Source organism: Pistacia vera, unplaced genomic scaffold (assembly GCF_008641045.1).
Source record: "Pistacia vera cultivar Batoury unplaced genomic scaffold, PisVer_v2 Contig407, whole genome shotgun sequence".
NCBI classification, from domain to species: Eukaryota; Viridiplantae; Streptophyta; class Magnoliopsida; order Sapindales; family Anacardiaceae; genus Pistacia; species Pistacia vera.
Genome location: NW_022196232.1, coordinates 245,106 through 266,153, shown reverse-complemented (window position 1 = coordinate 266,153; position 21,048 = coordinate 245,106). Strand labels below are relative to the sequence as shown.

The 21,048-nt window shown below is 36.4% G+C and overlaps 1 pseudogene; it reads left to right on the top strand.

Annotated features, from left to right (window-relative positions):
• Positions 1-14,916: 14,916 nt before the first annotated feature.
• LOC116142331 lies at positions 14,917-18,479 on the top strand (annotated as a pseudogene).
• Positions 18,480-21,048: the final 2,569 nt, after the last annotated feature.

Genomic DNA, 21,048 nt, shown 5'->3' with positions numbered 1-21,048 from the left:
CAATGCCTTGATAAACTTTGTCTGCAACCCACATATCGCGTTGCAAACTTTGCTCACATATCTAGAGATTGTCTCACCCGAATGTTGAAAATCCTCCATAATAGTACTCTATGTCTTGTTTTTTTCCAATGATTGTAAAAAATATCATAACATGTTCTTCAATACTCATCCTCTTGGAGTCTCGAAAGCTGCCTTGTTGTGCCAAAATGTAACATAAGTATCTAAAACATTGTTTATCCATGCGACACTTTGCAAATATTCTGTCAGGATGGCCATTAAGAACTCCCAACATATTATTGTGACCAGTTAATGTGGATGTATGTCGTAATCATTGTCCATGTGTTCCGAAGTCTGTTTCCAATGCGGCAATTGCGCAAAATGCAACCGCAACATCTACCAGAATTTCCCTTTCTTCATCAGCATCATTTCGGTTACAAGCTCTACGCCTAGCGACATCATCTAAAGCTGTACATTTGTAAAACACTGATCATCAATTCATATTGTTGTGGTACTTAGAAAAATATGACATTCAATATTTAATTGTACTTCCAATCTCAAACTTATATGAAACATGTTCTCACATTAAAACAGTAGCACATTGTATAAGTACCTACAATAGCAAACATAATTACGTTGAAACTAAATCAAGATGCTGCAAAAAATAAACAACCGTATAAGGGATCAGTGCCCACTGGTTAGTACAAATTGTGGGACTACATGCAGGACAAACAGGCTCATCCTAATCAATTTGAAAACCTAGTATAAACCAAATTTAACCTATGCTCGGGTGGCAGTTGTACAAATACCTCCCTAAACCCTGGATGTATTCGATAACTTTGATGTAAATATTTGTATGAACTTGCATAGACGTCAAAATGTCCAGACAATTGGACATGGAAAATGGATCAGATGGAGCACTGGTGTTCTCTTCGACCTCCTCATCTTCACTGTGATTTGCAGCCTCGGATCCCCTACTCCTATCCACAAGTACGTCTGTCAGTCTGTCAATCACATCCACAAGTTCTTGTCCCTGGCTGGATTTCTTCTTCCTCCTCCTAGGACTTCCATGACCAGAGATGTTTGACCGTTTTTCTCCTATTGTTCTATTCGGATCAAGTTTGAACTCATTCTCATCATTGTCAGCCAGTCCATGTTCAAATGAATTGTAGTCGGAATCCACTAGTTGGGACGTTGATGTGTACGCGAATCTTCCTGTGGCACTTTGCTTTTCAAAAATGTCCTCATATAACTCCTTATACGGAAGTCCCTTATGGAAGAACTGCGATGCCTATTTGTTATGCTGGTAATGAAAACACACGTACATTAATATGTGTTTGTCAGGAAAAAAGGCGTAAAACATATGATGTCATAGATTAATATGAATTTAAAATATGAAAAGTTACCTTGACATATTCTATCCAAACCTCTAAGGTACATGTTGGGGTTTGGTTCTGATGATCCTAACCGAAACCTGTGTGTTGAATAAGTTTACGCCAAGCATTATATGTATTTTTCAATCGGAAGAACTTAAAAGTTAAATCTCTTACGCCGCCCAGCCAATGGTTCCAAATCAGCCAACATATTCTGGTAATCTGTCGCTTTAATTACAGTACCATAGGCATTTTTCGCATGCTCGAACAACATAATCAGAAATTTGTGGGTCATCTTATCGGACTAGCTAACGTTATCACTCATCTAACGATGGTACAGTGAGAATGACAAACAAAATTGAGACATCGTAATAATAAAGCAAACACATCAACACTCACATACACAAATTAAACCCTTACAAACTAAACACAGAGAAACTGTTACCTCGATTGATCCGACACTGCTTGAAGGCGTCAATACAGGGGAAGATATGGGCAGGGTTGACCAACAGGGTCTACGGCAGACTCAAAGTCTGTAAAAACATTGAAACTTCCTCCTTTGCCTATAGTAGTACTGAATCCTACGACGTGACGCTTTTCATTACAAACACATCTTTTCATATGACAACTCCAAATCTGCAAAACAAATGGATATCTTGTATTACTAATAGTTAATTATAGAATCAACGAAGACAGTATGATTTAACAGTCTCAAAATGCACCGTTTTGAAAGTATTTCCAAATGTTAAAAAAAATGAACCAATTAAATTAACATAATTAAATATTACACTCAACCAGTATGTTGTGATTTAGAATAAAAAATAAATGTCCCAACTACAAATTTCATGTTGCCAGAACTTGATCGTAAAATAGCCAAACCTAATTTTCGTAATTTTGATTGACAAAATTGCCCCTTTCACATTTCTTTACCTCTTAAAAGGCCATTTTAACTTATTGTCCATATAACTTTTTTTAACTGAAAATTGCCCCTTTCACATAACACTTTTTTTACCTCTTAAAACCCATTTGAATCGGGTGGCCTAGGGTTGGAGGAGGGTGGCCAACGGTAGGTTAACAACTTGGAAAAGGTGCACCGGTGGTGGTTAAAGAAGTTGGTTGCCTTGGGTTGGAGAAGGTTACGCCGACGATGGTGGTGGATTTGGAGTCCTGTGCGCTAGTGGTGGCACTCGAAGGTGGTTGCCTCGGGTTGGAGGAGGTTACGCCGACGACGTGGTAGATTTGGAGTCGTGTAAAAGCCGTTGGCGGCGGTCGAAGGTGGTGGCCTCGTGTTGGAGGAGGAAAGCCGACGAGGTGGTAGATCTAGAGTCGTGTAAAACCAGTGGTGGCGCTCGAAGGTGGTGTAGCAAAAAAACTGGTGGCCTGTGGTGGAGGAGGATGGCCGACGATGGCTACACGATCTGAATTTTTGGGCGTCGGTGGTCATTTCAAGCTTAAGCCCGTTTTAGAAGAAGGAGTTGAGGGTTCTCTTGGGTGGTGTTTTTGAATGCAGATTTTCATAATGGATTTCCCTGAGTAATAAAACAAAGACACATTCTAAAAATTTGATTCAAAATAAGAATAAAAATATTAAAAGAAACGCACCCAAATTATTTGTCATTGGTCCAGTGTAATTCAATAACATAAGAAAGGAACTTCATTGGAACTATGTTTAAGGTAAATTGTTATAAGTTTGTGTTATAGTTACTTAAATACCCTTTTCAAGAAAAAAAAAATTAGTATTAAAATCCGCTAATAAAAGACAAATCACCCTCTTAGTTTCAAAAAACAACAAATCCGCTAGCAAAAGACAAATCACCCGCTAATATAAGAAAAAATCAACAAAAGGAAAAATGTTTGTTTTTGAAATAACTAATGACATTGTTAGTTTTTGAAACGAAAGGGTGTTACATTCTTTTGGTGATATGTCTTTTTATTCTAAGTTGGTTTCCGAAACTTACAACTTAACCACCTGCTTGGCAGCTTTTAAAGTTAGACGTCACAGTTAACAGCAAAGGGGTAAAGTGTAAGTTCTTAAAATAAGGAGGTTAAAATGAATTTTTTTCCCCTATAAGATTTGAATTTTGTTGCTAACCTCTGAAAGAAAACTTGTTTTTATGTGGGTGTCAACAGCTCATTTACACCACAACATGCACCAGATTTTGCAGAAATAGGCATGTGACAAGATTGAATACGTGGCTGTTATTATTTATTAATTATATTGTTTTAGATACAATTTCAATTGGACCACACACCATACTAGCTTCTAGTCTCAAAGGTTGAAAAAACCCCATTCACTTTTCACATTAGATGTTGTTGAATTGAATTAATCATTTAAAACATGTAGAAATATAACTATCTTTTATTGATACTTATACCTAAATATTTTAGGTGAGAGTTTCGTATTTACTAATAATTTATACTCTCATTATTGACAATATTGAAAACCTTTAGAATTTGTATTATTATGGTCGATCAACTCCAACGTCTTTCAAAATTGGGTTAACATTGTTATTGGTTTATAAACCTAAAAGGGGGCGTTTGGTTCAGGAATGTTTGATTATTGAGAATGTTGGATTACTGGAAAGATAGATTACCTTGGAAGATTACCGGAAATATTTAAGAAAATGTGTTTGGTTAGTTGGTGGGTATGTTATATTAATATGTTTGGTTATGGGGAATAAATTGGTGGGTATGTTATTTAAATTACTAAATTGTCCCCCTTTTAAATATTAATATAATACTATTTTTATTATTAATTTTTTTTAACCCCCAATATTTCAGATTTAGCTAAAACACCCCTGCTTATATAAAACTTTAATTTATGACAAAATCACCCCCACCTCCTAACGCCGCCTGCCGCCACCGCAAACCACCGCCAGAAGTTTCCGAAAGTCCTCGTGAGTACCTCACTGTGACCAAGAGGCTCTGATATGGCCGTTTCTAGCCATATTGATGTCCGAAAACCACCATATCAGGCCAGATCTGGCCATATTGATGGCCGAAAACGGCCATATCAAGCCAGATCTGGTCGAAAATGGCTAGAACCATAATAGATCTGGCCGTTAATAGCCATGTCCGTGGCCGTTAATGGTCAGGGATCTGGTCGTTAACGGCCAGGCCAGTTCCATCGATCTGGCCTGATATGGCCCTTTTTGGCCATCAATATGGCCGGAAACGGCCATATCAAAGCCTCTTGGAGCCTCCCACAGAATCCCGTTCTTTTTTAGGGACTCCGACAATTTTTTGACGGCGGTCCATGGTGGTTGGCCCGCTGTTGGCGATGGTGGCTGGGATCCGTGGTGGTCTGTAAATTATTTTAAACATAAGGGCATTATTGTCCAAAATTTTAATTAAACAAGGGTAAAATTGAAATAGGATATTAATGTAAATTTGTTTTAATGTAGGGGTATTATTGTCCAAAATTTTTATTAATAAGGGGTAAAATTGTAACAAAAAAAGACAACACTAGTAATCTCAGAATACCTAAGAAAATTGAGGTAATCAGATTACTTCGGATATTACCAATAGTAACCACTATTGATATTTAAAAATTATCGATATCTTATATTACTTGATAACCATATTTGGTTATCAAGTAATATAAGATGACATAACCCCAATAATCCCCCATAAGCCCCAATCAAACGCCCCAAAAAGGGTATTGTTAAAGACGAAAAGAGGGAGACGGGGGTGTGAATGTAATCTACCAAAAGTTGGATCTCCTGAAGTCACATACAACCAAACATTTTGCACCAATGTTCCTTTACGATTCGAAAGACATCGGCCAACTCAACTAGAACCCAAGCATCAACATATGTGCTATCAATTGCCTTATACAGTCCTGTGACAAAAGATAACTTCATAATATCACCCGACTGTCACATAAATAACACAATGAATTGAAGTACCTACAAAGTCCCTTAAAGAATGGTTATATTTTTTGTTGGTCGATATTTCCTCTGGAACTTCACTGAGTCCAATGCCTTGATAAACTTTGTCTGCAACCCACATATCGCGTTGCAAACTTTGCTCACATATCTAGAGATTGTCTCACCCGAATGTTGAAAATCCTCCATTATATATACTCTAGTCTTGTTTTTTTCCAATGATTGTAAAAATATCATAACATTTTCTTCAATACTCATCCTCTTGGAGTCTCGAAAGCTGCCTTGTTGTGCCAAAATGTAACATAAGTATCTAAACATTGTTTATCCATGCGACACTTTGCAATATTCTGTCAGGATGGCCATTAAGAACTCCCAACATAATTGTGACCTTTTAAGGTTGATGTATGTCGTAATCATTGTCCATGTGTTCCGAAGTCTGTTTCCAATGCGGCAATTGCCAAAATGCAACCGCAACATCTACCAGAATTTCCCTTCTCATCAGCATCATTTCGTTACAAGCTCTACGCCTAGCGCATCATCTAGCTGTACATTTGTAAAACACTGATCATCAATTCATATTGTTGTGGTACTTGAAAATATACATTCATATTTAATTGTACTTCCAATCTCAACTTATATGAAACATGTTCTCACATTAAAACAGTAGCACATTGTATAAGTACCACAATAGCAAACATAATTACGTTGAAACTAAATCAATGCTGCAAAAAATAAACAACCGTATAGGATCAGTGCCCACTGTTAGTACAAATTGTGGGACTACATGCAGGACAAACAGGCTCATCCTAATCAATTTGAAAACCTAGTATAAACCAAATTTAACCTAGCTCGGTGGCAGTTGTAAATACCTCCCTAAACCCTGGATGTATTCGATAACTTTGATGTAAATATTTGTATGAACTTGCATAGACTCAAATGTCCAGACAATTGGACATGGAAAATGGATCAATGGAGCACTGGTGTTCTCTTGACCTCCTCTCTTCACTGTGATTGCAGCCTCGGATCCCCTACTCCTATCCACAAGTACGTCTGTCAGTCTGCCAATCACATCCACAAGTTCTTGTCCCTGGCTGGATTTCTTCTTCCTCCTCCTAGGACTTCCATGACCAGAGATGTTTGACCGTTTTTCTCTCTCTATTGTTCTATTCGGATCAGTTTGAACTCATTCTCATCATTGTCAGCCGTCCATGTTCAAATGATTGTAGTCGGAATCCACTAGTTGGACGTTGATGTGTACGCGAATCTTCCTGTGGCACTTTGCTTTTCAAAATGTCCTCATATAACTCCTTATACAAGTCCCTTATGGAGAACTGCGATGCCTTTTTTATGCTGTATGAAAACACACGTACATTAATATGTGTTTGTCAGGAAAAAAGGCGTAAAACATATGATGTCATAGATTAATATGAATTAAAAATATGAAAAGTTACCTTGACATATTCTATCCAACCTCTAAGGTACATGTTGGGTTTGGTTCTGATGATCCTAACCGAAACCTGTGTTTGAATAAGTTTACGCCAAGCTATATGTTTTTCAATCGGAGAAACTTAAAAGTTAATCTCTTACGCCGCCCAGCCAATGGTTCCAATCACAGCCAACATATTCTGTAATCTGTCGCTTTAATTACGTACCATAGGCATTTTTCGCATGCTCGAACAACATAATCAGAAATTTGTGGGTCATCTTATCGGACTAGCTAACGTTATCACTCATCTAACGATGGTACAGTGGAATGACAAACAAAATTGAGACATCGTAATAATAAAGCAAACCATCACACTCACATACACAAATTAACCTTACAACTAAACACAGAGAAACTGTTACCTCGATTGATCCGACACTGCTTGAAGGCGTCAATACAGGGGAGATATGGGCAGGGTTGCCCAACAGGGTCACGGCAGACTCAAAGTCTGAAACATTGAAACTTCCTCCTTTGCCTATAGTAGTACTGATCCTACGACGTGACCTTTTCATTACAACACAATCTTTTCATATGACAACTCCAAATCGCAAAACAAATGGATATCTGTATTTAATAGTTAATTATAGAATCAACGAAGACAGTATGATTTACATCTCAAAATGCACCGTTTTGAAAGTATTTCCAAATGTTAAAAAAAATGAACCAATTAAATTAACATTTAAATATTACACTCAACCAGTATGTTGTGATTTAGAATAAAAATAAATGTCCCAACTACAATTTCATGTTGCCAAACTTGATCGTAAAATAGCCAAACCTAATTTTCGTAATTTTGATTGACAATTGCCCCTTTCACATTTCTTTACCTCTTAAAAGGCCATTTTAACTTATTGTCCATAAACTTTTTTTAACTGAAATTGCCCTTTCACATAACCCTTTTTTTACCTCTTAAAACCCATTTGAATCGGGTGGCCTAGGTTGAGGAGGGTGGCCAACGTAGGTTAACAACTTGGAAAAGGTGCACCGTGGTGGTTAAAAGTTGGTTGCCTTGGTTGGAGAAGGTTACGCCGACGATGGTGGTGGATTTGGAGTCCTGTGCGCTAGTGGTGGCACTCGAAGTGTTTGCCTCGGGTTGGAGGAGGTTACGCCGACGACGTGGTAGATTTGGAGTCGTGTAAAAGCCGTTGGCGGCGGTCGAAGGGGGTGGCCTCGTGTTGGAGGAGGAAAGCCGACGAGTGGTAGATCTAGAGTCGTGTAAAACCAGTGTGGCGCTCGAAGGTGGTGTAGCAAAAAAACTGGTGGCCTGTGGTGGAGGAGGAAGTGTGAAAATATGATTATGTTAACATGAGTGGAATGCACTTTCTTTCCTATTGATTGTTTGTATTATGATAATGTATAAAATTTGTCTGTGCACAGAGTCATTTTTTTAAGTAAACCAAAATTCAACAAATTTTTTAAGGTAAACAACTTTTCCCACCCAAGGTTTGCCTCAATGGCCCTTTTTCACCCAAAAAGTTTCAAAATATCAATTTCCCACCCCAAGTTAATATTCCGTTACTACTTAAAGCTGATTCCGGCGACAAAAATTATCTCCATCACCACCATTTGATCCTTCGGTCTCCTCTCACTCCAATACCTGATTCCTCGTTGATTGTCGGTCATTGCAAAGCTGGGGTTTCTTGTTCTTAGTTGATTTTTGGCTGATTTCGACGACAAATATTCAATCGGTCACCACCATTCAATCCACCGCCCTCCACTCTACAAAAACCCTCTTGCCCTGGCTCCTGTAAACTTGCTGAAAGCCGGCTGAGAAAGTAAAAAGTATTTTGGGTATTAATGGAATATAAACATTGAGTGGAAAAGTGATATTTTGAAACTTTTTGGGTGGGAAGTGTTATTAAGGCAAACCTTGAGTAGAAAAAAATTGTATACTCAATTATTTATATTGAAAACCGTGTAAGGTGTGTTTGTTTTATTATTTTGAGTAGTATTTTTGAAATATTATTGGTAGGTAGAGTTGGGTGATTATTATGAGGTATAATTTAAAAATTAACAAAAAAACCCCTAGGTTTGCTAATTTAACTAAACACCCCAACATATAAAAATTTTGTAAAATGACAAAAACACCCTCACCCACACACAGTTGCCAGATTCCGGCTACCACTATCGGAATCTAGCATTACGGCGCGCGATCGGCTGGATCTGGCCGGTCGTGCGCTGAGATGGCCTTTTCAAGCCAGATCCACTATGGATATGGCCGAAAAAGGCCATATCTACAACCAGATCTGGTCGTGTTTGGTCGTCAACGACGGCCAAAGATATGGCAGTCTTTGAAGACCAGCTTTTCTGGCCAGATCCACGGTAAATGATAGATCGACGCACTATCGGCCAGATCTAGCCGGTAGTGCGCCATGATACCAAATTTCGGCCACCTTCCAGTGGTGGTGGCCAGAATCTAGTAAATGTGGGTGTGTGGGGGTGTTTTTGTCAATTTCTAAACTTTTTTTTGGGGGGTATTTAGTTAAATTAATAAACTTAGGGGGTTTAAAAATAGTTAAATAAAATATAATAGTATTTTCATAATAGGGAAACAAACGTGTATTTTGAAAATAGTATTAATAGGATATGGAAAAATATTAAATCAAATTGACGCATTTGTTTTGTTATTTTGAGTAGTATTTTTGAAATATTATTGTAAAATTGAGTTGGGTTATTATTTCGAGAATAGAACTTGAAAAAAAATGTGTTTGGTAAAGTATTTAGTTGGGTTATTATTATAAGAATATGATTTGATGTTTGATAAAGTATTTAGGATAGTATATTAGAGTTGAATAAATTGCAGAAAAATTGTTTGGTATATTTTTTTATGAAGGATGTATTGATAGAATTCTTTGTTGCTTTTTGTTAAATTAATTTATTATTATAGCCTAAAAACTTATCAATTAACGTTTTAATATTATTAAATATTTAATTGTTAATTTCGCAATCACTAACTTAAAGACAAATATGGAACTATTAATTTCAAGTACTAATACATTATTTAAAAACACCACATTAATACATCTCTGACGAAGCTGTTGATTGTCAACCCTTAGAATCGTTTATACAGCTATACTCCATTAACAACTACGACATTGGTCATATTTTCTTCCCACATTTCAGTTGTCATGTTATCCCGCACATGTGTCATGTCGTCAATAATACATTGCTGCGGTTGACTCGATCCCTCCCCATTTCCTTCATCTACTGGCCCGCTTTGGTCATGCAAATATAGTTCCTCAGTAGACTGTTCGAAGATTTCATCCTTCATATTGTACCTTTATTGATAAAATTATGAAGTATACAACATGCCATAACAATCCGAGCTTGTTTCTCTAACGGGTAATTATTCATTCCATCGAGCATACGAAATCTTTTCTTTAGAACACCAAAGGTTCTCTCAACAACATTGCGGAGTGATGCATGTCTGTAGTTAAACAACGCCTATGGATCATTTCGGTTACGACGATGATCATGTAGATGGTAAGGAACTTATCTATGAAGGGCAAGGAACCCCCCTTTATTTGCATAACCCGCATCAACCAAATAGTATTTACCTGTAATCAACTCACACATGTTATTTGATATTTCAATCCAAAAAAACTAGAGCAAATACGTTATAATACGTAAAGAAGCTAGTTGTATCTAGTGGAGGATGTGGGAATCCAGAATTAGGACCATCAACAACCGAATTTAAAACCTTTAAGGCATGGGCGAATCCTTTCCAACCAGTGACGACATAAGTGAACACTATTCTGAAGTCACATACAACCATGACATTTTGCGACAACGTTCCTTTACGATTTTGGAAGACATCGGCCAACTCAGCTAGAACCCAAGCATCGACATGTGTGCCATCAATCGCCCCTATATAGTCTTGTGAACAAAAGATAACATTCAATAATATCAATCGACGAACTAAAGTACCTACAAAGTACCTTAAAGAATGTGTAATATTTTTGGTTGGTCAATATTTCCTCTGGAACTTCACTAAAGTCCGGTGCCTTGATAAACTCTGTCTGCAACCCACATATCGCGTTGCAAACTTTGCCCACATATCTGGAGATTGTCTCACCCGAATGTTGGAAATCCTCCATAATAGTACTGTATGTCTCATTTTTTTCCAACGGTTGTAAAAAATATCATAACATGGTCTTCAATACTCATCCTCTTGGAGTCTCGCAAGCTCTTTTGTTGTGCCAAAATGTAACATAAGTATCTAAAACATTGTTTATCCATGCGACACTTTGCAAATATTCTGTCAGGATGGCCATTAAGTACTCCCAACATGATATTGTGACCAGTTAATGTGGATGTATGTCGTAATCATTGTCCATGTGTTCCGAAGTTTGTTTCCAACGCGGCAATTGGGCACAATGCAACCGCAACATCTACCAGAATTTCCCTTTCTTCATCAGCATCATTTTGGTTACGAGCTCTACGCCTAGACGACGTCATCTAAACCTGTACATTTGTAAAACACTGATCATCAATTCATATTGTTGTGGTACATAGAAAAATATAACAGTCAATATTTAATTGTACTTCCAATCTCGAACTTATATGAAACATGCTCTCACATTAAAACAGTAGCACATTGTATAAGTACATACAATAGCAAACATAATTACGTTGAAACTAAATCAAGATGCTGCAAAAAATAAACAACCGTATAAGGGATCAGTGCCCACTGGTTAGTACAAATTGTGGGACTACACACAGGACAAACATGCTCATCCTAATCAATTTGAAAACCTAGTATAAACCCAATTTAACCTATGCTCGGGTGGCAGTTATATGAATACCTCCCTAAACCCTGGATGTATTCAACAACTTTGATGTAAATATTTGTATGAACTTGCATAGATGTCAAAATGTCCAAATAGTTAGACATGGAAAATGGATCAAATGGACCATTGGTGTTCTCTTTGGCCCCCCACTACGATTTGCAGCCTTGGATCCCCTACTCATATCGACAAGTACATCTGTCAGTCTACCAATCACATGCACAAGTTCTTGTCCCTGGCCGGATTTCTTCTTCCTCCTCCTAGGTCTTCCATGACCAGAGATATTTGACCGTTTTTCTCCCGTTGTTTGATCCGGATCAGGTTTGAACTCACTCTCGTCATTGTCAACCGGTCCATGTTCAGATGAATTGTAGTCGGAATCCACTGGTTGGGACGTTGATGTGTACGCGAATCTTCCAGTGGCACTTTGCTTTTCAAAAATGTCCTTATATAACTCCTTATACGGAAGTCCCTTATGGAAGAACTGCGCTGCCTGTTTGTTATGCTGGTAATGAAAACACACGTACATTAATATGTGTTTGCCAAGAAAAAAGGTGTAAAACATATGATGTTGTAGATTAATATGAATTTAAAATATGAAAAGTTACCTTGACATATTCTGTCCAAACCTCTAAGGTACATGTTAGGGTTTGGTTTTGATGATCCCAACTGAAACCCGTGTGTTGAATAAGTTTGCGCCAAGCATTATATGTATTTTTCAACCAGAAGAACTTAAAAGTTAAATGTCTTACGTCAAGCTTCTTCCCAGCCAATGGTTCCAAATCAGCCAACATATTCTAGTAATCCATAGCTTTAATTGCAGTACCATAGGCATTTTTCGCATGCTCGGACAACAGAATCAGAAATTTGTGGGTCATCTTATCGAACTAGCTAACGTTATCACTCATCTAACAACGGTACAGTGAGAACGACAAACAAAATTGAGACATCATAATAATAAAGCAAACACATCAACACTCACATACGCAAATTAAACCCTTATAAACTAAACACAGAGAAACTATTACCTCGTTTGATCCGACACTACTTGAAGACGTCAATACAGGGGAAGATACGGGCAGGTTTGACCAATAGGGTCTACCGCAGACTCGAAGTCTGTAAAAACGTTGAAACTGCCTCCTTTGCCTATAGTAGTACTGAATCCTATGACGTGGCGCTTTCATTACAAACACATCTCTTCATATGACAACTTCAAATCTGCAAAACAGATGGATATCTTGTATTATTAATAGTTAATTACAGAATCAATGAAGACAGTGTGATTTAACAGTCTCAAAACGCACCGTTTTGAAAATATTTCCAAATGTTACAAAAAAATGAACGAATTAAATTAACATAATTAAATATTATACTCAACCAATATGTTGTGATTTAGAATAAAAAATAAACGTCCCAACTACAAATTTCGTGTTGCCGAAACTTGATCATAAAATAGCCAAACCTAATTTTCCTAATTTTGATTGACGAAATTGCCCCTTTCACATTTCTTTACCTCTTAAAAAGCCATTTTAACTTATTGTCCATATAACTTTTTTTTACTGAAAATTGCCCCTTTCACATAACACTTTTTTTACCTCTTAAAACCCATTCGAATTAGGTGGCCTGGGGTTGGATGAGGGTGGCCAACGGTGGGTTAACGACTTGGAAAAGGTGCACTGGTGGTCGTTAAAGAAGCTGGTTGCCTCGGGTTGGAGAAGGTTACGCCAACGATGGTGGTGGATCTGGAGTCCTGTGCGCCAGTGGTGGCGCTCGAAGGTGGTTGCCTCGGGTTGGAGGAGGAAAGCCGATGAGGTAGTAGATCAAGAGTCGTGTAAAACCAGTGGTGGCGCTCGAAGGAGTTGAGGGTTCTCTTGGGTGGTGTTTTTGAATGCAGATTTTGAGAATGGATTTCCTTGAGTAATAAAACAAAGACACATTCTAAAAATTTGATTCAAAATAAGAATAAAAATATTAAAAGAAACGCACCCTAATTATTTGTCATTGGTTTCATTGGAACGATGTTTAAGGTAAATTGTTATAAGTTTGTGTTATAGTTACTTAAATACCCTTTTCAAGAAAAAAAAATTAGTATTAAAATCCACAAATAAAAGACAAATCACCCTCTTAGTTTCAAAAACTGACGATGTTACTTTCGTTTTTTAAAATCAAAAGAAAAAATCAACAAAAAGAAAAATGTTAGTTTTTGAAATAACTAATGACATTGTTAGTTTTTGAAACGAAAGGGTGTTACATTCTTTTGGTGATATGTCTTTTGTATTCTAAGTTGGTTTCCGAAACTTACAACTTAACCACCAGCTTGGCAGCTTTTAAAGTTAGACGTCACAGTTAACAGCAAAGGGGTAAAGTGTAAGTTCTTAAAATAAGGAGGTTAAAATGAATAGTTTTCCCTTATAAGATTTGAATTTTGTTGCCAACCTCTGAAAGAAAACTTGTTTTTATGTGGGTGTCAACAGCTCATTTACACCCATAAGATGCACCACATTTTGCATGTGACAAGATTGAATACGTGGCTGTTATTATTTATTAATTATATTGTTTTAGATACAATTTCAATTGGACCACACACCATACTAGCTTCTAGTCTCAAAGGTTGAAAAAACCCCATTCACTTTTCACATTAGATGTTGTTGAATTGAATTAATCATTTTAAAGAACAGTAGAAATATAAACTATCTTTTATTGATACTATACCTAAATATTTTGGTGAGAGTTTCGTATTTACTAATAATTATACTCTCATTATTGACAATATGAAAACCTTTAGAATTGTATGTATTATGGTCGATCAACTCCAACGTCTTTCAAAATTGGGTTAACATTGTTATGGTTTATAAACCTAAAAGGGCGTTTGGTCAGGAATGTTGATTATTGAGAATGTTGGATTATGGAAAGATAGATTACCTTGGAAGATTACCGGAAATATTTAAGAAAATGTGTTTGGTTAGGTGGGGGGGATGTTATATTAATATGTTTGGTTATGGGGAATAAATTGGTGGGTATGTATTAAATACTAAATTGTCCCCTTTTAAATATAAATAATACTATTTTATATTAATTTTTTTTAACCCCCAATATTTCAGATTTAGCTAAAAACACCCCTGGCTATATAAAACTTTAATTATGACAAAATCACCCCCACTCCTAACGCCGCCTGCCGCCACCGCAAAACACCGCCAGAAGTTTCCGAAAGTCCTGTGAGTACCTCACTGTGACAAGAGGCTTGATATGGCCGTTTCTAGCCATTATGATGTCCGGAAAACCACCATATCAGGCCGATCTGGCCATATTGATGGCCGAAACGGCCATATCAAGCCAGATCTGGTCGAAAATGGATAGAACCATAATAGATCTGGGCGTTAATAGCCATGTCCGTGCCGTTAATGGTCAGGGATCTGGTCGTTAACGGCCAGGCCAGTTCCATCGATCTGGCCTGATATGGCCCTTTTTGGCATCAATTGGCCGGAAACGGCCATATCAAAGCCTCTTGGAGCCTCCCACAGAATCCCGTTCTTTTTAGGGACTCCGACAATTTTTTGACGGCGGTCCTGGTGGTTGGCCCGCGTTGGGCGATGGTGGCTGGGATCCGTGGTGGTCTGTAAATTTTTTTAACATAAGGGCATTATGTCCAAAATTTTAATAAACAAGGGTTAAAATTAAATAGGATATATGTAAATTGTTTAATGTAGGGTATTATTGTCCAAAATTTTATTAATAAGGGGAAAATTGTAACAAAAAAAGACAACATATGTAATCTCAGAATACCTAAGAAAATTGAGGTAATCATTATTCTGGATATTACCAATAGTAACCACTATTGATATTTAAAAATATCGATATCTTATACTTACTGATAACCATATTTGGTTATCAAGTAATATAAGATGACATAACCCAATAATCCCCCATAAGCCCCAATCAAACGCCCACAAAAAGGGTATTGTTAAAGACGAAAAGAGGGGAGACGGGGGTGTGATGTAATCTACCAAAAGTTGGTAAATAATAAACTTCTTTGTCCTTATATCTGTCTTGTCCTAGAATTATGTAGAGGAAGACTTTGCGTTAAACTAGAATTCCTCTGACAACTCTATCACAATCGAGAATGAACCTCTAGCCAATATTTTTTTTATCTTCTCTTCTCATTCTTAAAATTTCTAACTTCCGTGTGCCCCAACCCCACTTCTAATTGCACGCCATGGCACATCAAGCTGACAAAAACCACTGAAGTTCCTCTCCTGCAAAGCTCAAGCTCATCAGGAACGGCCTCTAGCTACCAAAACTTAGGCACATCATCGTTTCATCGTTGGCACGGGCGTTTTAGGCCTTCCTTTTGCCTTTAAAGTGGGGGCTGGGCTGCTGGAGCTCTTGGTGTCTATTGTAGGGCTCTCAACTTATTACTGTATGCTTCTGGTTAGTTTCCCTTGCTTCCTTTTGTGTTTAAATTTGGTGTTTTTCAAACCCCAGATGCAGTTTTGTTTGTTTTCATTCGATCATCGTTTAAACGTGTTAGTATCAACGTTCACTAAGTATGAGATTAATAGGTAGTTTATTGGTATTTGGGCTCCCTCCTTTGAAACAGCCTGTGAACTTGTAATAATTGAAATTAGAACCAGCCACCATGCGTAACGAGTCCTGATGTCGACCTAGGGAGGACTGCTGCTACCTGTGGGCGACGGGTTTATTAACCCTTGAGCTCCCTCCCCACTGCAGAACCCGAGGAAACTGTTAAAGAAATTAGGGTATTTTCCATTTGTTCATATGAATGTTGTTTTATAAAAAGTACTTTTAGAAGCACTTCTATAATTTCTCTTTTTCTTTTCTCTTCTTTGTGTATAAATTAGTATTTTTCACAACCCAGATGCAGTGTTGTTTGTTTTTTCACATTCAATCATCTATCGTTCATATGAACTATGGTTCATAATTTTGGAGCGCGTTTTATAATTTATTGAGCACAGATCAATGCAGGGACAATTGCATCAGAAGAAGAATCAAGAGAGCAAAAAAACAGGGGATTTGGGATTCAAGTGCATGGGAAAAACAGGGAGATATTTAACGAGTTCTTGATTCATTTCCCAATGTGGAGGCTCTGTTGCATATCTAGTCTTCATTGGCCAAAACCTTCACAATATTCAAAAGCCACATTCACATCCTCCTCCTTCATATTCTTAGTAACCCTCTTCAAATTGTCCTCTCATGGATCAATTCTCTGTCATCCCTTTCACCTTTCAGTATTTTCGCCAATATCTGCAATCTGTAGCCATGGCTCTAGTGGTCAAACAAGATGTGAAATGATGCGGGGAAGATTTTTCTTGGTGACAGGGAAGCCATCACTCTCATATTGGAGGGTGCATTTGCGGAGGCATGGCAGTGTGTTTGTTTTGAAGGGTTTGGGATGACTTTGGCTTTAGAATCATCAATGAAAGAGAGAGGCAGATTTTCGAAACATTGGCTCAGGCTTTCACTGGTGTAACTCTTGTGTACGTTTTATTTGGCTTTTTCGGTTACGGCTTATGGTGACCAGACTATGGATATTGTCACTTCAATCTGCCCCACAATTGGTCTTCCATTGTAGTCCAGGTAATTTCTTTAATTTACTCTTTCTTAAATTGTTTAAGTTTGCAATTTATGGTTATCTCAATTTTGCATGTCACATGCTGCATTTGATCTGGCTTAGTTCTAGGACTTAGAGAATGAAGATAATGTTAGTTCATCTCGACCACCTTTATCACCATAAGTTAACCTTTTAGGACAAAATCTGTCATCTTTGATCGCAGAAGTTTGTCCAAAATTTTGTATTTTTAGCATTAATCAAGAGTAGTAAACAATCTTCAAGATTTGATCCGCGCCTCGATTTTCAGTGTGTTTGTTCTGAAGCACATTTAAGTGAGATTAAAAAATTTGGACCAATCTAGAATCAAGTTCAGCTCCTGCATCTAAAAGATATGGCTCTGTACATTATTATAAATATGATGTATGGCAAGTATAAAGATGGCATTTTTATAGTTGATATGATTTTTTTTTCTGGTTTGGTTTGTCGATAATTAAAGGTTGAATCTTCAAGTTTCGTAGCTGGTTCCCCACTATAAATGACACTTTTGAAAGAATATCAGGACCAGTTTTGGAATTAGGCCAAGTTCTATTCATCTAAAAAGCCAAAAATCAATACTTTAAGCCTTTCTGTTTAGCTTTCTCGGTTTCATAGTTGTCAATGACATGTAACACTGGATCTGGAATCTTCTACTTGTTTGAATATGATCCATCTTATCCAAAGCATATAATATATCTCCATAAAGTTTGATGCAATTATCTTGTTATAAGCCTTCTTGTGCTGCATATGCATCCTTGATCAACAACTAGAGGTGTTCTCCAAACAGTTTTGAATACAGATCAATACTTAGCTCACTATGATATGTTTTCGACTTCTATCACTAATTTAATGTTTTTGGAGTGGGGTTGTGCTTGGGCTAATATTTACCTTCCCAATTATGGTACATCCAGTTCACGAGATAGTGGAACAGAAGTTGAAGAAAAGCACATGGTTTCAGAAGCTGCCCAGAAGGGCTTCTGACAATTCAATGACAAATTTGCAAAGTTTTGCATATACATTAGCAGGGCAATTTTGGTTTTAGGGTTGGCGACTTTGGCCTCATGTGTGCCTGGATTTGGAGCTTTCGTGTCACTTGTGGGAAGCACTGTGTGGCCCTACTCTCTTTTGTTTTGCCTGCCTCATTTCACCTCAAATTGTTAGGTTCATCCTTGAGTTTCGGCGGAGGGCTTTGGATTTCATATTATCTTTTGGTTGGTTTTTGCTGTTTATGGAGCATATAGTTCCATTGGGGAGTTGAAAGAATTTTTAGTGATATATGAGTTATTTATATATATTTTACGGGGGTCTGGTCAGTTTATGTACCTAATAATCCTCCGGACCTAGAACTACCTAAGAGTTCAGTGGTATTACTCTATTAGCAACCGAGAAGAATTTGAACTTAGATCTCTAGTAATATACCAGAGTTTTTATTAAATACTGACCTCCAAATAGTTAGATAAGATATTAAGATTAATTTACAAATACAAATCTTGGCTCTATTTACAAATGGACATTATGTAGTGGAAATTTACTTTAGATCATTTATTTGTATCAGTTTGTGTAAAGTTTTGGGACCTGGGCAATGTCATGGGCCTAATGATTGTTATCAAGCCCAAAACGATTACCACTCTTATGAAGTCAAGATTTGAATCATTTTCATTTTAAGTACATTACCAAAATCTAGTCCCTTACACGAAGCTATGTGTGATGGTGTATGGAGTAGAGTATTGATGGTGTATGGACTAGAGCAATTTCTCATCGATTAAAAAGATCATTATGTGGTAATATTTGGGGACATGAAAGATATGCAACTTTCTCTACCAACTAAAAGAGAGAGCTATTATGTATGGAATGTAGGATTGTCTTCAATAGAAAACAAGATTTATGGTTAGTTGAAAAGACAAATTATGTTGGAGCATACTCATAATATCCAATCCATTCTATATATGCTAAAACTAATTATTAAGATAATGCATATCCATTTTATCTTTTGGGATATAGTATAATGTCATGGGCTAGCTATTGTTATGAACCCAAAAAAAATTACTCCTATGAAGTCAAAATCCATTTCCTTTAAAGTATATACTTAAATCAAGTCTAATACAGATGCTACATGTGACGTGTGAGTAGAGGTCGACGGTGTAGGACTAGAGAGCCGTTATCAAAAAAAAATCACTAAATGTGATACTTTTGGGTACATAAAAGACATGCTAACTTACTAATCAATATAAGAAAGACAATACGGTGTACGAATAGAGGATTTGTCATTAATAGAAAAGACAAATTATATGATATTAATACTTTATCCCGTCCATTTGTATTTAACCAAACCTTAATACACATAAAGATTATGAATTAACAAAGATATAAATAATTATTTAAGAAATAATAAGATGTCATCAAATTTGTAGAATTGGACCATCAAATTAATTAGGGACCATGTTGTCTCTCAACAATACCTTTCTTATAAAAGCATGGTATATGATTCAATGATTGTTGGTATCTCTTTTTTTTTTTTTTTTTTTTTTTTTTTAATAATTAAATTTTTTAGTAAGGGACCTCATGGGCACAGAGAGAAGACTTAATGCGATCCCCACTAAGATCAGCATGAGCATCACTTCATGCTTTTGTGAAAAGATTTTAAAATGAAAGTGAAAGTAAATGAGAGATTCTCATTATCTTTCTCTTGTCACCGCAAAGAAACATTTTAACTCATTTGGTCCCTCATTTAGTTCAAATTACACTTAGGTCTAATAAAATATATAAATAACATTTAAATCCTTGTTAGCCACCTACTTTTTAATTTTTAGAAAAATGTAAAATACCTTATTCTTATTTTGTATATAAACGCCATCTTAGATAATAGACTTAAAAAAGAAAAAATAAACCACTAGTAAATGGTCATTATGTTAAATTTTTTAATGTATTACGAATATTTTAAACTTAAAAAAAAAAAAAAAAAAACTTTAAACAATACCAAAATGAAGATTTAAGTGAATTACCTTTAGGTGACTGAGCGGTTGGACAAAGACTTTGAGTGTATTATTCAAAAAATTTGAGTTTAATCATTCAGTTGTTAATATGGATGCCAGTAGAGTGGAGGGTATCCTTGGTCGTTAACTTCAAGACCCCGGAGGATTTGTAGTGTGATACGTAAGTTGGCCCAAACACCATTGTCACCAAAAAAAAAAAAAAAAAAAATTAAGTGATATTTCAAATTTATAAACCTTAGGGACCAAAATGTGTTTAACTCAACCGACAAACAAACAAAACACAACTAAATAGATCATTTGTAAAGCTTTGTGGTCCTTTCTTGGCCAAAGCCAACCATCCCCCCTTTTGTTTTGTGGTGTCATTTATAGCCACAAATTGTGGATTCTTAGTATTTTATTTATTTTTGCAAAGATATGCAACTTTACAAAAGATTCATATGAGCATGTTGGCTCCTCCCTAAAAAGATGATAATTGCTTCTTAGTGACATGTATTACTAGGATCCTACTTATTTTATCTATATTGATAATCACAAATCGATATCAATGATAAAGTTCAAATTCTGATTGTTAAGCAATGATTTTGGAAAAATGACGTGGTTACTAGGATCTTGAATATTATTGAATGATGATAATATCAAATCGATTTCGCCTAATAGTATGTATACATAGTTACGATTCTAGCTTTGTATATGCAACATTATTCTTTTAGAAATATTTAGCATTTATTAGTAGGATTGAAATTTTTTTTTTTTTTTATCTATTTATAGTATCAATGAGTCTAAGGGGGTGTTTGTCTAAGTTTATAAGCTGGTCAAACTAGTTTATAAGTTCTAAAATTAAGCTGACCTGTTTATTTATAATTTTTTTGAACTTATAAGCCAAAAAAAAAAAAAAAAAAAAAATTTTGTGTGTGTGCTTA